The sequence below is a fragment of the Gallus gallus genome, chromosome 1, assembly GCF_016699485.2.
Source record: "Gallus gallus isolate bGalGal1 chromosome 1, bGalGal1.mat.broiler.GRCg7b, whole genome shotgun sequence".
NCBI classification, from domain to species: domain Eukaryota; kingdom Metazoa; phylum Chordata; class Aves; order Galliformes; family Phasianidae; genus Gallus; species Gallus gallus.
The window spans coordinates 49,307,498-49,324,187 of record NC_052532.1 but is presented as its reverse complement, the minus strand read 5'-3'; the positions used below and the strand labels follow the sequence as shown (position 1 = coordinate 49,324,187).

Sequence of the window (16,690 nt, the reverse complement as noted above, 5' to 3'; positions counted from 1 at the left end):
AATTCCTCAAACAATCAAGTAATCCATTTTGAAAGCTAGTATTTTCTAGTACAAACTCTTGCCTTAACAAAAAAAAACAGGAAGGTTTTCAGTAACTCTACACACCGACGGGGGGAAAGAAAAAGCAGACCCTACCCCCAGCTGGATGGCATTCCTCTCTTTGGGTGCAATGTGGTAGCATTTGACTGACGCATCTGATCCATTCCCAAACTCCAGGCGATGTTTTAATCATCAATGGGCAGAATCCTAGTAATTTTCAGGGAAAAAAAAAATAGAAAAACAGAGTAGAATATGGAGACAGGACACAGAGCACCTGGCATTTGTCTAGCAGATCCAGCTGATTTAGCTAGGCCCATAATCATCAGAAATTAAAGAATAAATTGGTGGCACAAAGTGCCATCTAGCAGTGGAAGCCCCTTCCACCCCTCTGCCCTCCCTCTGCCACCTTCTTAGCCCGACCCCATCTCCCAACACGGCTTGAAACATCGGTCCCGCAGCAAAGGAAAGGGAAGAGGCGGAGGAGTGGGAAGAAACAGAACAGGGTGAATGGGGACAGCGCATCGAGCCCACCGGCACACCCCAAGGGTGCACACAGCCCTGCGCTGAGCAGGAAAGAGGAGATCCAGCATGCAGGAGGCAGCGGCAGAGCAGCTGGGGCTCTCTCAGGCCATCAAGCCCTTGAAGGTCAGGACACAGAGCTTGCACGGAGCAGGGACGGCAAGAGGATGACACGCTCAGCCCTGCCAGGGGCCGTGCGGCTGCAGCCCAGAGTCCCACCAGGATCCCCGCGGCACGCGGCTTCACGCCCAGCCCGACTGCGCCTGTAAGCAACCCCGCGGGCCGGTCAGCAGGGCTTGAACCCTGGGATTCAGCAGGCACCAGCCTCTACCTCACACACTAAATAATTAAACTCTGTGGGAGCAGCAGCAGCCTCGTAAAACTCTCACACAGCCCGAGCCAGCCATTAATGGGGGTCAAAGATGAACACTTCTTTTTTTTTTTTTTTCTAAGTGCGCTTTGATGCATGGGGAGAGCGGTGAGAGGAGATGTTCATTACCCTCTGTGGTACCCAGAGCATTTTTCCTGACTATCAACACCTCCTCCTCCCACCCGCACCGCGTGCTGCTGGCAGCCACCCATCCACACAGCCGGAGGCCATTGGAAAGTGCATCTGGTCACCTGCAGGCAGCAAGGGGCCAGCAGAAATAGCAAGGGCTCTCTGGCCTTAGCACCCTTCCTGCCAGCCCTTGGGCCGGGGCAGCCACGGGCAGCACTTGGAGCACTCAGCAGGGCACACGTTGCGGGGCTGAACTGTCACAGAATCAGAGAATCATCAAATACCTTGACTTGGGAGGGACTCGCGGGGATCATCAAGTCCAAAATGGCAGTCAGCAACCAACAGGGCAACGAGAAAGTGTGACAGAAACCTCAGCAGAACAACAAGTGCCTTCAATTACAAGGAACAGCCCCATCACATGGTTGGATCCCTCACCCCATGCGCTGGGTCGTGGTATGCTGCGTGAGCACACTGCTATTATCTGTTTGCAATCACGTTTCAGTCGGTCTTTCTGCTTAATGCATGAAGAGCAGAGCTAATCAGATTCGCTCCTTCTTTCTGCTTAATGCCTTCGGTTCCCAAGCATGCTCTGTGCTGCTTCAACTGATGCTCAGATAACACTATCCAGGAGCAGGCAGTGCAAAACAAGATGGGACTACCTATTAATCTTAGCCCTTCTTTCCACTCACAGTGTCTGAAATTCCTTCTGCAGTTAAAGCTTTGCAAACGAGAGTCAGGAAATTCCCATTTCCCCCTCTCCACTCCCTTCTCCAAGCTGCTCCTGCAGCGGTATCTGGGCAATTAATTATCGCAGAGACCTGTTGGGCTTTCCTCTCACCCTCAGGGAGAGCTTTTTTAGGTATTTCCTGGCTGGGAACCTCCACAGAAGGATGCCTTCTGCTGGCACCGTAATACCCGTTCTTCACTAATCTATCGGAAGTGACCCTCATGTGCTCTCCTCCCCCTGCTCTCCCAGCGCTGTGTGATTACTGCAGCCTGGCGTATGAACTCTAACACGCCCTCAGCACTTCCAGCCTGAGGACGCAGCAGCTCCAAACGGGGCCCTGCTCCTTCCCCGCATTCCTCTGCCCTCTGCAAGGCAGATGGGACACTGCTGGAACCAGCTGCAATGCCGTCACCTGCCGGTACCGGAGCAACTGCTGCAGCTGTGCAGAGGGCCCCAGGCCCCAGTAACACCCAAGACCATGAGCCAGGTTGAGCAGCATAGGAGATGAAGCCAGCAGCAGCTCCCACACCTGCATGTGACCCCCACCTGACACCCACGGCATCAGGCAGAGCAGCAGCAGCTCCCGGGAGGACCCTGACCACACAGCTCCTTTTCCAGCACCTGCCTCGGGCCTGCAAACAAGCGCAGGGGATGGAGGAAAACCATACCACTCTATGAGATTACTTACAGCATTTTCTATACTGCCCCTCTCTTATAAACCTGGGGTGTTTCTTTCGTCTTTAATAGTGCAGCTGGCTTATAAGCATCTAAGATTTATAAAAACATATCCTTGAAAACAAAGCCACTTTGTGCTCAGCATATCCAGTGGCACCACTGTTTAATATCAATACGCCAGTTCTTTCCTTTATGCACTCCATTGCCGGAACACAAATCCACTGTAACAGCCACCCCGTGTATAATCTTACCCTGTAAAGCAACGCAGCCCCACAATAATCCCTCTCTTCCCATAACGTCTTCAAATACCAACAAGAAGAATTTAGGCTTATATGTTTAAAAAAAGAAAAAAGAAAAAAAAAGCAGGATACACATCTCTAACAACTCCCAAATTGGAGCAAATTCCCCCACCTCTCCCTGCTGTTATTTGAAAACAGCTGCACAAACATCTCCAATTCGTGCCGCACACCAATTGCCACCTGCCCTTCCCACCAGGTATGGCCTCTCGGTCGGTCCATGCACACAAAGGCTCCCCACACCCTGCTGCTTTTGGCAAACAACCCCCTGGTGACATCATCTTCACCCCCGTGCTTTATAAAACTCAGTAGGCAGCACAGGATCTGCTCCGGTAGTTGTAAAGCAATCAGAGGGCCAAGAGACGTCTCCATCTCATCTCCTAAATGCGCACTCTGACCCATGCAGAGCCCCTGCTAAGTGCACACGTGGGCGTGCATCTCATCAGGCTGCACGTGCCTCTTCCCTGCCACCAGCAAGGGATGGCGCACAGACACTGGTCTACAGAAGCAGAGTGAGGCTGAAAGGCCGTTCACGCCATTCAGCGGAAGCAAGGTCCCTTGGTCGTTCGCCAAGGACTTTGGTCTGCCGCCCTACCCCTGCACCTTGGCTGCTCCCGCCAAAGGGGGACCCAGACATCACCCTGCTCTCATCCTTCACCCCAAACCTTGAGGACCCCCCGGTCCCACCAGCACCAAACTCAGCCCCGCGTGCCACCATCCCCATACGTGGTGATGCCCACAGCTGCCCTTGCCTGAGGCAGAGATACGGCTACTGCTCTTTAAGCCGTTTAACACCCTTAGGCTCAAGCTATTAGCAAATACCCTAACAGCAACAGGCTGTCTTCCTGACGACGTGGTGAAACTCAACCTCTTCCCTTTCCCTTTTGAAAGTACGGCTTGGAAATGGGATCAGCATCTGGAAGCACACATGAGCTGATGCTGGGGAAAGCATGAGAGGAGCGAGGGGAAGGGAGGGAGCTGAGAATGAAGGCTGAGGGCGAGGTTTCACATTACAGCTGAAGGAGACTAATAGTTCACTGCTGCCAAAAAAGGGGGGCCCCATTTCCACCTTTCCTTCATTCCCCACCTTTCACTTCTGGCAACACAAACCTCAACCCTCCCGCGCAGCAGCGCTGGTACTAGCCTGAACCTGGTGAGCAGGTTCAGTTCTCTATCCCAGGAGGAAACTATTCATGTTTTTTTTTTTTTATGTGCTTTTTTGTTTGTTTTTTTTTAAATACACATATATTTTTGACCAAGGTCGTTTTCCAAAAGCCGCACATGCTGAACTTGGGCATACTGGAGCAGCACGAGGGCACAGCTCAACCTCCCCTTCTGGACAGAGCCAGCAGCCAGACTGCAACAAAACCTACCCTCAGCTACATGACAACGTGGTGCCGGCACAAAAGAAGAGGCTGAGCCAGAAAGCCTGCAATAGATGTCTTTGCTAATACTCATAAAACATAAAGTTCTACCTGTACCTAGAGTCTGCCCACCTGAGCTCAGGAGTGAAGGCAGCCATGAAGGTAAAGGCTGACATTCAGACTGAGCAGACCCAAACCAGACAAAAATACAAGCAGTGCTGCAGGATTTCCAATAATAATTGTTCCTCTTTTTAAATTGGACTCTTATTATCCAACAAGATGGCTGCCTTCATCACTGTGCTCAGAAATGTCTGTTTCCATTACAAATTTAACAATTAGTTTCAGGGTGCTTGTGGTAAAGCATTTTTCTTCCCCCATCAGCTCTACATCACATGAACAAATAATGCAGTTCTCTTCGATTAAAAAAAAAAAAAATCAAGCCCATTTTACTTCACTGTCTTTCTTCCCTTCCACCTCCTCAGCTCAATTACTAAAAGCAATTTACAGACAATAAATGCAACTTCACAGCTGCTTGTATGAAACATTCCCTTTATTTTATAGATGAGGATACAGTCTATACAGAAATGAATACCACAGAGGTCTGCTTCAAAGCTGGGTAGGGAAGAGGAGCAGACAAACTCTTAAAGAACACAGATCGTGCCTGCACACCAGTAAAACCAGTGATGAGGGGTTAAGGATGTCACCAGCAGGATGTAAATTTGGTGAATGCATCTGCTTAAATACAGCAACAAACAAAAGCCCGCTCTGGGGTGTTGCTTTTTTGTTTTATTCTGTTTTTATTAGCTTCGTGCACGATCACCAGGAATGAAGAATCTGCAGCTGAAAACCACACACATCATTTTGTCAATGGAGATCTGCCAGCCAGGAGAGCGTCCAACGCTTTATCGCAGCCTCCCGGGCTTTGGCAGGGCCAAGAGGAGCGAGAACCTGAGCCTGACGTTAAAATAACCGCCTGCAAAAAAGCACGGGGAGTAGCACCACTAAAAAGAAGGGAAATAAAATATGCAGGCGCTCTTCTGATGCTAACTGCTCCTCCAGGTTTAATAAAAACGCGCAGCCAACTTTTCTTCCTCCGCGCGTTCCTGCAGCTCAGAAGCGCTGCACAGCCCAGCGCGCCCGGCTCTCCCAGAGCCACACACCACAGCTGAACGACCCTGTAAGAACCAGGAAGGTGGTGCTGGAGACAAAGCAGCGTTAGTTTTGGCACTACCTTATCACGTAGCCTGCGTTTACCACCAAACCTAGTAAACCCACACGCTCCTGGACTCCTCCATCCACCCTGCAAGTCCTCTCCTGGCACCTTCCCTGCTTTGGCCGGCAGCTTCGTTTCCTTATCCCTGACCAACACGGACTGGTTTTTGTATAGCCACAGCCCCGTGGAAAACTAATTCAGGATTAGACTCATTTTCTAGCCTGCACACAAATACCAGTCACTCCTAACCCAAGAGGGCACTGGGGCTTCTCTACTGTGACCAGCTTGAAAACCCAAGCTGTATCACACACGCATCGAAGAACAGATAGGCGTCAAGAAGGATCAGAAAACAACAGAAACAAAGCCAACATGAAGGATTTGGACTTGCACTCTCTCTCACACAGGGAGAGCTGGTAAACACCACACCATTTCTAGCAGGGCCGCCATTTTCTGCCTGTTCACTGCAGAAAGTCCAGATGTCTGCGCCCCTTCCACACAGCCCTGCCACCGCAGCCCAGCACTACCTCACAAAATGGCTCCTGAGATGCAGCCACTGCAGAGGGCCCAACACACGGAGCCCACAGCCCACAAGCACCTTCCATGCAAAGCCTGGCAGCGTGGCCTGCGACCTCCCAGCAGCTGCAGGACAGCAGGAGGGGACCAGCAGCCTTTTGGGTGCTCGGAACTGGCACCCAGCGCTGCCATCAAGGCCCTGAAGTCCAACCCTCCCCGTCCAGGCCCTGGAGTGCAGGCTCCCCGCTCCAGGCTCCATATACAGGTTTCCCCACCCAGGCCTTCAGGTCCAGGTTCCCATGTCCAGGCCCCTCCCATCTCCTCAATCTCCAGCCAGCCCGCAGCACCTTTCCCTCTCCCAGACTGTTCCAAAAGGCAGAAACTGCAGAAGGCATGAGCAGCTCAGGCTGAGAATATCCTTTCTGAGGCTGGCGGAGGCTGAGCCACTGATATTTTTCTAATACAAGGAACATATAAGATGCCTAGAATTTGATAGCTGCTTTTTAATTAAATTGAAATAAGTAAATCACAACCCGTTGCCATGGAGAACGAACAGACACAGCCTCTTGACTCCAGGGCAGGATCAAGCAGGAGAGGCAGACAAGGCTGTGAAATTAAAAACACCTATTTTAAAGCAAATGGTCTTGATAATTAGCAAAAAATGTGGCATAGGGAAATAATATAACCATATGGCAGGAAGCGGTTTTCAAGGTGAACTACAAAGCTTCTTTAAATAAATGAATAAATTGCAGGAGCTGCCGGGTCACTTCCAGAACCATATCCACAGAATTAAACGTCATTTAAAAAATATATAGGAAAAAAAAATAGTAATTAGCTCTCCTTTTCATTTTCCTGCCTATAGTCTACATCTGTGTTTGTTCTTATTTTCAGAGACTTGTTTCAAGTGATTTATGTTTGCACCTATTTGCAGCTACCAACGAGCCGTCAAACTCACACATTTTCAAAAGCCTTGCAGATCACCCTGGAGCAAGAACCAAGTTTATGGGATATAAAACCTTTTATCTCTTGCTCGGTGTCATTACACAATCCTGGCCAAGTCATCCGACACTAATAATCACTCTGAAGCCGTGCGTCCCCACTGTGACTGCCCCAAAGTGACGCGAGCAGACCAGGCACATCACACATTAGACTCTGTGCTGCCCCTCTGCAGCAGCAGAGCTTAGAGGGACGGAGCAGGCAGGCTGGGCTGGTGCCAGGAGCCTTGCATGCTCCCTTTCCCTGTAGTTTGTGCGGCCCACAGGGCAGACAGCGCGCTCCATGCCTTCCTGCTCCCACGCTCACATGCTGCCAGCAGCAGGGAGAGGGGTTGGGTGGCTTGTGCTGCTCCTTAGCATCTCTGCAGACAAGGTATTCGTTACATGGCTGCTGCCCCTACCCTCCCAATGCACTGCTGCTCTGCTCAGACCTGAAAGGAGCACAGTCGGAGGCTCTCCCATTACCTTTCTGAGCCCAGACAGAGCAAACCTGAGCGACTGTCCAACAGCGTCATACAGCCGAACTGCACCAAATCCATAAGAGCCCAAAAATACTTGAAATAAATTCTACCTGATGACTCGCATTCAAAAATATGCCATGTGTTTTTTTTCCCCAAGGGAACGGACGGACACACTAATCTTCACTTCGAACCTCCTGTCTGCTCCAGGGGAGAAACCAACCTTTCCTCCTCATTTTTCGAGGACGCGAGTTGTCAGCCCGTCATTAGTCTTCCACGGCCGCTAACGACCCACACCAAGCACGCTGCCAGATCCCAGTTCCAGGCCCTCACGGCACAGCTGGTTACATTAGGAACAGTCATATTTTCAGCACTAATCAGCAGAAACCAAGCTGGCTATTGACAAATCCTCTTCCCTTCCCCACCATGGCTGTGAAGGGAAGGAATTAGGGAAAGGTGCTGCAGATACAGAAGGGCTGGAGGAGAAAGGAGCAATTAAAATGAGTACTGTCCACTCTCTGCTTTGCCTCAAGTTTGGAACACTTGCTGCTTTAACTGCTCGGTAAGATTCATAGCTTTCATTACAAACAAACTCAAGGCCCATCTGCACGAAGATGCGCACAAACTACCTGCCAATGTGGCCCACCCTGACGTGCACCACCACGGGCCCCAGTGCAGCTCTGGACAGACCCTGGGGGACACACAGCACCATCCTGCCTTGCCTCGTTCCTCCTCAGCCCTCGGCTTCACTTCTTTTCAATCCAGGTTTCCAGCAGCAAGGCCAGCCCAGAGCCTTCCCCTGGAAGGAGCTGCGGTTCCTTCCCCATTCCCACAAGCCAAGATAAGCGCTCAAGGGGAGCCGCCGGCCCACAGGCACTCCCAGTCGGACACAGCCAGGCCCGGAGGCGTTCAATCCCCGCTGGGAGGCAGCTTGGCAAGCGCAGAAGATGCTGGTGATGCCCAGGAGTGCGTTATGTCAGCACGGTGGCGGCGAGGGTCACAGGCCAAGAAGAAAATTGCAAAAGGAAAACAACGGAACGTGCAGAGCGCTGCTCCCTTTGCGGCGCCGTCCCACGCCATGCACACAAAGAGGGCTGCGGGCCCAACGGGCTCCTCCTGCCCCGACCTCCAGCCTCCGACCGCACCACGCAGACGGTAGATTCGGGATGGAGAGCTGCCGACGGCCGGCTACGGCCACGCCACCATCCCAGCGTGCAGCCCTCAAACTTCAGCGTCACCCCCGTGTCACCCGCTGTCAGCAACTCCGAGCCGCAGTCCTGCCGGCAGCGATCTGGACGGGGAGCGGCACTTCGGACCCGGACGGCGCTCTGCCAAAAATCGGCATCACCCCAACGCTCGGCCCCAAAGGTCACGGCGGGCAGGGATGGGAAGCGACGCGCACGGCTCGCTCGGAGCGGAAGGCGCGGGGCTGCGCGAGGCAGGCAGCCGAGGGACCGCGCGCTGGGTGACCGCGGACACCCACGCAGCGCCCACCCCTTCGGCTCGCAGCGTCCCGCCGCAGCCCCGCGGCGGTTGGGGCCGCTCAGCGCAAAGCCCTCACAAAGCGGTAGGGCACGGAAAGTCACCTCCAACGGGTGCAGGGGAGGGGTATCCCGGCCCGCCGCCCACCGGCCGCTCACCTGGCGGGGCCGCCGCTCACGGTGCCATCGCGGCGCGGGGCTCCCGGTTCTTTGTTGCGCGGCGGGGAGCGGGCAAGATCCGGTCACGTCATGTGACCCGCCGGGGGGGGTCGGCTCTTGTGGCGGTGCTTCTTTTTTTCCCTTTTTTTTTTTCTTTTCTTTTTTTTTTTTTTTTTTTTTTCCCCTTCCTCCCCTCTCTCCCTTCCGCCCCCCGCCCAGGCCAGGCCCCGCCGCCGGGCGCGGGTATCAGGCCCGACTGCTGCCGGCGGAGCGGCGGTGGAGGAGGAGGAGCCGCGCGCGGGAGCGCTCCTCGGCGGGGCGCGGGGGCGGGATCCGGCGGCGCCCGGCGCTGCCCACGGCACGGCCCGCCCCGGGGCTGCCCACGGCGGGGCCGGGCCCGCGGGGAGCGCCGCGCTACGGTGCTGTTCGTCCGCAGGGTTTTCGAGTCAGCGGGAGCCGGGAGGTGACCGGCCCTCTGAACGGGTGAGGCCGCGCCTCCAGTGCTGTGTTCGGTTCTGGGCCCCTCACTACCAGAAAAACATGGAGGCTCTGGAGCGTGTCCAGAGAAGGGCGGCGGAGCTGCGAGGGGTCTGGAGCACAGCTCTGATGGGGGGCGGCTGAGGGAAGTGGGGTTGTTCAGGCTGGAGGAGCTCAGGGGAGACCTGATCGCTCTCTACAATGACCTGAAAGGAGGCTGTGGTAAGGTGGGGGTCGGCCTCTGCTCCCAGATAACAGTGATAGGACAAGAGGGAATGGCCTCAGGTTGCACCCTGGGAGGTTCAGGTTGGATATGAGGAAAAATCTCTTGAGAAAGAGCGGTGCTGCAGTGGCACAGACTGCACAGGGAGGTGGTGCAGTCACCGTCCCTGGAGGTGTTCCAGAGCCGTGTGGATGTGGCACTGAGGACGTGGTCAGCGGGCATGGTGGGGACGGGCTGACCATCAGACTGAATGATCATAGTGGTCTTTTCCACCCTTAATAATTATGTGATTCAGTGATTCTGAGACGCAGCCTCCCCACTGCTCCCGAGATTGCTCCTACACCAGCACTGGCGTTAGTGGCACCACAACTGGCACAAAAGCATAACACCCATGAACCACCAAACTACAGGGCCTAAAAATGCCTCTGCAAAGCCAGTGTGGGCCGAGCAGCCGCCCAAAGCACACCAAGGAGCTTGGCTGGCCCTGTTAGCACTGCTGTGCCCACCTGAGCGGAAGGCTCCTGCCCTGCAAGGCAGCAGCATGCAGGCATGTCCACTGCGATACAGATGCAATGTCAACAAGAGCAGTTTTAGACAATCACTTTTCAAGGGATCGGGTTCATTTGGTGTTTGTCCAGTGCAGCCAGCATTACAAAGGGCTGGCAAAGCCTCTGACCACATCAGCTTTCTGGCAATTTATTTTTTTGCTCTTTAGTTTAGAGCCTCTAACACAGCATTCCCCCTCCCTTGATCGCGTGCCCCCCACGGCAATAATATCCCATGCTAAAATCCACACATAAATTAATCTTTTAAATGACTGTCTCAATTTGAAAGACTTTTTTTTTTCCTACTGCCTCTCCCCCTAACCTTCCACCTCTCCCTTTCCCAGCTCATTACAGGAAGCAAATCTGCAGATGAAAACACATGAAATAGAACCAGATCCCGCCAGAGCATCAAACATGAAATATGCCAGCGCCGCTCCACAGACAGCATAATCAATGCCCTTCTTCCCACAGCAAAACCACCGAAATTCTTTGTTCCTGCGCAGAGTTGTCCCAAATCTACAGTTCATCACTTCATCCGGCAGATGAGATACCCCCACAGAAGCCATGTGAGTGAAACCAACTAATTGCCATCTGAGAACGGGAGCATACAGACAGACAATAAAGTAGAGGAACACATACTCATCATTAGCAGAATGTGCTGGAAAATAACAACCCAGGCTCTTCAGTCCTTATCCCAAAGGAGACCTGCAAAAGACTCCCAGAAGGTAAATCTCAACCCTCTCTTTGCTCATGGTCCAGCAGAGAGCCGTCAGCTTGTCACTCACTCCTGCTCACACGCCTTTGCACTCCATAGGTGTTCCTTTTTTTTTTTCCTCTCAAGTGGTCAAATTGATTAATATAATTAGATTAAACTAAGAACAATTGCATCTAGCCTGTAGTTAGCTTGAATTTTGCTGCTTTCTGTCAGATCTGATAAAGAGACCCTGAGCCCGATAGCTTGTTTGCTTTTTCCAGCCATATCAGCTGATCTAATAAAAGATATTACCTTTCTCCACAAACCTTGCTTCCCTGGGATCCTCAGACCATCACAGCTACAAAAACAACACTGTCTCGCCTTCTCTAACTGATTCTTCCAGATTCTCTTATCTATGAAATAGAATATGATAAAATGTGTTTTGTTTTGTATCGATTCTTATGCTGTTTTCATAATCATAATATTCAAGTACGGTCGAGGACTACATTAACTGATCCACGTAACATCTGTCACATGTGGGGCTTGGTTTTCTTTGTCTTGTTCTCTCCCCAGGAAGAAAATGATGTGCAGAGCAGTGTTTTGGTTTTGTGAGGTTTTTTTTTCTTTTTTTCCTCCTCTATTCTTGTTGCTCTGTATTCATACCAGGGAAAATGAGGACGACGGCAATTTCTGTGCTAGACTTTATTTCCCAGGGAAGTTAATTTCAGAGTGTTGAGGCACCCATAGAAAGATGTCTCCTGCACAAAGGAACGTTAAAATATGTTATGCCCAACCAAAGAAAAGCTAATCTGTATTCTTGACATCTGGGACAGAAACATCCAAAAAAAGAGAACAGCATTTCCCTTCCTCCAGAAAAGGAGTTTCAACCTGTGGTCCTAAGGCTCCAGCAGATTGAGGCAGATTATTAACATATACAGGCCAGTGCTCTACACAGCTATAAATAGGAATATCTGGAAACCAAAAGGAGTAATGTATCTTCTGATTGCATTGAAACAGACCGCTATAGGACAGCTTGAAGGGAAACAGTGGGAATAAACTATTTCATGTGAAAACACAGAGAGCATTTCCTCCTACGTGAGGAGTCACACCACTGTTCCTCAAAGAGGAACCCTGAGTAATCCCACATGTTTGAGAGGCAGAGGTACAACATGTGAGCTTCTGAAAGGCAGGAACTGAGGTGAAGAGAGGAATCATTTGTGCTCAAGTACTGAAAGCAGAAATACCAGAAGACCTCAGGGAGACAGTAGACAGCAGATTTAATATGTTTTTGCAATGTTATATGGCAGCAAAAATCATGCAGTTAATTTAATTTGGGGTTGTAAAGGCAGAGACCTCTTCTCAGAGATATAGGCAATAGTCCCATTTTTTAATATAGCGGTGAGACCACGGTTTGAAGACATGTTTAGATCTGGACAGCTCAGTACAAGCTAGATGTCAACGACTTGGAGGGAAATAAAAAAAAAAAAAGAACATAAAATGATAAAAAAGCTGGAAGGGATTACAGTGTGTGTAGGTTGGCCAAATAACAACTGTGAAGAGCATCATGGGAATTGCGTATGAGAACTTCAGGGGTGCAGAAGCACCAGGGAGCGAGAAAGACTGCTTAGGGTTGTCTGAGGGAGTGTAAATGATATCAGTGTAAATGAAATTAAGCAAAATAAGTATTAATCTGCAAATCTGCATGACAGCATCCCAGAGGAGCTCCCATCACCCAATTCATGGAAGATGATCAAGAAGCAGTGTCTGCGGGAAGGGATTAGATGGGGACAGCATGCCTTGGGGATGTCCCACTTCTGACTGCCTAACTGCTTGCTAACTGCAATATTTGCAGAGCAGGAGGTCTCAACCCTGTACATGGGGGAAACTTTCTCAACAGCATTGCTGTAGATCAAAATATCCGTGCTTGGTTCCAGCAGGTAGCTATGGAGGGAGTGCAGTACTTAAAGAGATCTAAGGGGTGATTGTATCCTCAGAACATTTCCTTTTCACCACTGTGATTTTCTGGAGATGTCCCTGGTTCATCATCTGGTCAGGACAACAATGACAGCACTCCTTTGTTTAGTGTTGTTGTCATGACATTCTCTTGGATCACACAGACCTTCCAAAAGCTGTCCTGGACAGCACCCACCTCTTCCAAGAAGTCTGTGGCATCCATAGACAGCAGCTAATTGAGATGAAAATAAATAAATAAATAAATATATCGGAGCTTTTATTATTCCTTAATTAGAGTAAGGAGATCAAAGTATCTGCTTTTCTAACACGGTAGGAAAGCCAGCCTGAACTTGCACCCATGCCACCTTTCTATCACATTGTGCCACCACATAATAGGAGACCTACAGCATAGAGTGGCCGAGCAAGGGCTGACGCAGCCTGCTGCTGTTCTTCCTGAATGTGCCACGCACACAATGCTTTAAAAAAATAAAAAAGCCCAGACAATTTTATAAATGTTCTATAATGAGTTTGAACATCTTTCCTTTCCTTTCTGGGTCTGTATTTTTTTAACAACACCCTTAGGGAGGCATTGCAGTGATAATTATCAGTCCAAGCATACACAAAGCACACAAAGGTACCATATCCTGTAATTGTTGACCTTAAACAGCTTTTCTATACGTAGAAATGTAATGATCTCTGTGAAGGAAACCTCTCTACTTATTTATTAAAATGAATACCGTGGCCTGACACACACAGGCAAACACGAGTGCACTAATATCTTGGTTTGAGGTTGTCCTGTAATTAACTGCTGAAGCACACACTGAAATGAGTCCATCACTCGCCCGTATCTCGGGGACCTCTGGCTGCTTCACTCACACTCTGCCTAATGGCTGTCTCAGGACAACACCTGCCACAAACCTCTCTCGTTTCATGCACTTACCTTGCGAGGTTGGTGTTTGGTTTTTGTTTCTGATCAAGAGGAAAGTGTTTTCTTCTTTCTTTTAAATGTAGCTTTTCTCTGGAGGTAGGACAGGCATTGTCAGCTCTGAAAATTCAAGATTAATCAAGCAATTAAGAATTGATATCTAGTGACTTATCATGACTAGAAATGAGAGATGCTGCATTCATTTTAGCTCTACATGAACCCAAAATAGCTAACCTGATTTTTATGGACAGCGAGATTATTTTAAATCTACTGGGGAGGAGAAGAAGAGCTACAGCTCCCTTATTAAACTGATTTCTCCAAAACCCACACCTGCGTTTCGCACACTGCCTAGCAGAGCAGGGCTGCACAGAGCTGTTCTGAAGAGCCGCTGTGCTCCAGGCTCAGACCCTGCCTTGACCTCAGTGAGTCTGAAAGCCTACAGAAATCCCGAGGGAGCAAAAGCTGAGCTGAAGTTTTACTTTCTCTTCCCCACGTGCTCACAGAGCACAGCCCTGTTTGAATAAATAACCCAACCAAGCAGGAATTGCATCACACCGCGGCTGTGGTTTCTTTCAAATGTTCAAAAGAATGGCAAGCATTCCCATTCACAGAATGATCACAGCACCTCTTCTTGTGCCTCTCTCTTGCCCGGAAGCTCGGCGCTGGCACTGAGGGCTTCCCCATCTTCTCTTCCCTGAGCAGAGTGCTGTGACGAGCCACAGCCATTTGCTCTGCCTGCCCTAAGCCCTCTCCACCAGCCCAGGAGATTCTTCAGCAGTTAAGACCTTCTGGGATGGATGTGCAGTAACTCATCACGTCCCCTCCATAAACATTTATTTGGGGAATTACAGCATAAGTAATTGGGCTTTCCATGGTAATTTGGCTTTTACGAGCTCTCCTTATTGCCAAAATGGTGGATACCTCCATAAGAGAGAGCAGTAACTTCTGCAGCTCAGTGACCTCTGTGAGCAGACCTCATCCAGGCAAATGGGAGCCCCGATCAATACCTGCACAAGAAACCAGTGATGAAAGAAGAGTGCTGCTGAAACAGGTGCTGGAGACCCAGGAAGAGACTTTTTTCCCCTATACTTTATAAAACCGAAAGGAGCTTAATAATTCCTGCTTACCCAGCTGCTGGCTCCCACCTTGACAGCCTGATCGGAATAAGAACGTAGGAAGCTGAATTTTGCTCCTGACTTTACTTATGACCCTCTGCTATTTTGGAAAAGTCGTTTAACCTCCTGAGTCTCCGTTTCCTCATGTATGAAGCTGAAATATCATACTGAGTCTTGCAAGGACACTTGACATCTTTGATTTTAATGGCATGTGTCAGCGTAAAGCACCGCTGGTGGCATTACAAGGCTAATTCCCTCGCAACTGCAGTACAGGTATTTTGGGTACAACTATTACCCCTGGGAGTGCTCAGAAATCCTTGCCCCAAATTGTAGGCCTAACAGTCTTTCAGATGGGATAGAAAACAGAGGTTCTAACTGGTTACCTAAAGGCACGTTTCAAAGAAGCCCATGTGTTAGCCTTTCCATGTTCATGCTGTTCCAATTTGGGCAATTACATTCTGACTGCTTAAAGCAGGGGAGCCGACTTGCCTGACCCTACCAGCTGTATATTCCAATCTTCATGTGGCCAAGAGCTATGGAACACAAGCCACGTATTTCAGAAGGAAAAGTGGAGCTCCGGGAGATGCTCTTATGTCATGGACGCAAAGGAGGGGAGCCTGCCCTGTCTTCATCACCTCTCAGGGGCTGGTGGCACTTGGGCTGCAGTGCAGAGCTGTGCGGGGCCAGAGGCACCATCCATACGGGCAGAAGGCAGCCCTGGCTGGGACGGCTCTGCATGGCTCGAGGTGCCCACCTCGAGAGGCTGGGGGCCTCCAGGGGCATGCGGGCAGGCAGGGGACAGGAGAGGGAGCAGAGAGGACCTAGGGCACCATCTGGTGGCTTCACTCACCGCCTTCCCTAAATCCCTGACACACAGGGTCACAGCCCTTGCATGGCTGAGGACTGGAGAAACACCAGACTCTGCAGAGAGACCATCCAGCAGGAAGATGGGACCCCTGCCCTTGGCCCTTTGGACATTGCTGGGTGGGAGAGGGGTCCAAATAGAGCTGCAGTAGCCATTCCACTTGGGTGCTTTTCAGTAAGTGCCTCCTTTCACAAAAAGACTCAGCCCAAACTAGGTCTTTAGACACCTGCCATAGAAGTGTTTAATGTCAATGATACCCCTGAGAAGGGAAAAGATGATGATCGGAAGACGACAGCAATGAAAGAGAACACAGTGGACAACACGTTGGTCAGGCATTTTGTTTCAGTCACCTATCACAACAAGCTCTTTGTTGTCCACAGATAAAAGGCAAAACGTGGTTGGTGTATTTCATACCAGAAAACAGCACCCATGCAAGAGTTTGTTCTCTACCAAAAAGGATGAAAAGAGTGAACCACTCATATGCGCTCAGCTTTTTGCCTTCTGAAAGTAGGATTTGCTAGAAAGTGTTGTGAAGGAATTGTTTGAAAGGGACTAGGTGGCCTCAGTGCCACCAACAACCCTTAGAGCAGTGCCAGCTAAGACAATACGGAGAGGATCATCACAGTGAGAGGCTGCATCTTAGGACCGAAAGCTCTCTCTTGGTACAGAGGATAAAGGGCCCTGTGTTAATATGGCACCTCCTTTACAAGAAAACAGTGTGTTTTCCACCTTTGCACCACCGCTTATTTTGATAACGTCTCCACTTCCTGAAATCCTGTCAATACAAAGGGGTAATTTCTCTTAGCTTTCCCACCACCTGGGAATCAAAGATTACAGCTCTGCAACCTGAGAGCATGTTCTGTGTGTAACTGCACCACGCTGGGGAAAGCAAGCAGAGCTGTGGCCCTCAGGGACATCGTTTTCAAGAGGAATCCATTCTCACATTCAATTTAGG

The 16,690-nt window shown here is 50.4% G+C and overlaps 1 protein-coding gene, 1 long non-coding RNA gene and 1 other non-coding gene across 9 annotated transcripts in view; 1 reads left to right on the top strand and 2 right to left on the bottom strand.

Moving 5' to 3' along the window:
• Positions 1–9,023, bottom strand: part of TCF20 (transcription factor 20) — a 115,284-nt gene extending 106,261 nt beyond the window's left edge. For 4 of the 5 annotated variants that reach the window (XM_015289182.4, XM_046907299.1, XM_004937691.5 and 1 more), the window contains exons 1-2: positions 8,939–9,023; positions 136–246 (exon numbers count right to left, since the gene is read on the bottom strand). The gene's annotated coding sequence lies outside the window, so the exon portion shown is untranslated. The remainder of the gene's footprint in view (positions 1–135; positions 247–8,938) is intronic. The other variant, XM_046907304.1, reaches the window with a different exon arrangement.
• MIR1581 (microRNA 1581) lies at positions 8,730–8,815 on the bottom strand. The gene has a single exon (NR_035066.2). It is a non-coding gene; the product is annotated as a microRNA 1581 (primary transcript).
• A 277-nt stretch (positions 9,024–9,300) lies between the features above and the next one.
• The window catches only part of LOC121109327, a 33,512-nt gene continuing 26,122 nt past the window's right edge, over positions 9,301–16,690 (top strand). For all 3 annotated transcript variants that reach the window (XR_005848758.2, XR_005848763.2, XR_006932666.1), the window contains exons 1-2: positions 9,301–9,421; positions 10,528–16,690. The exon at positions 10,528–16,690 is cut by the window's right edge. This is a non-coding gene — a long non-coding RNA (uncharacterized LOC121109327). The remainder of the gene's footprint in view (positions 9,422–10,527) is intronic.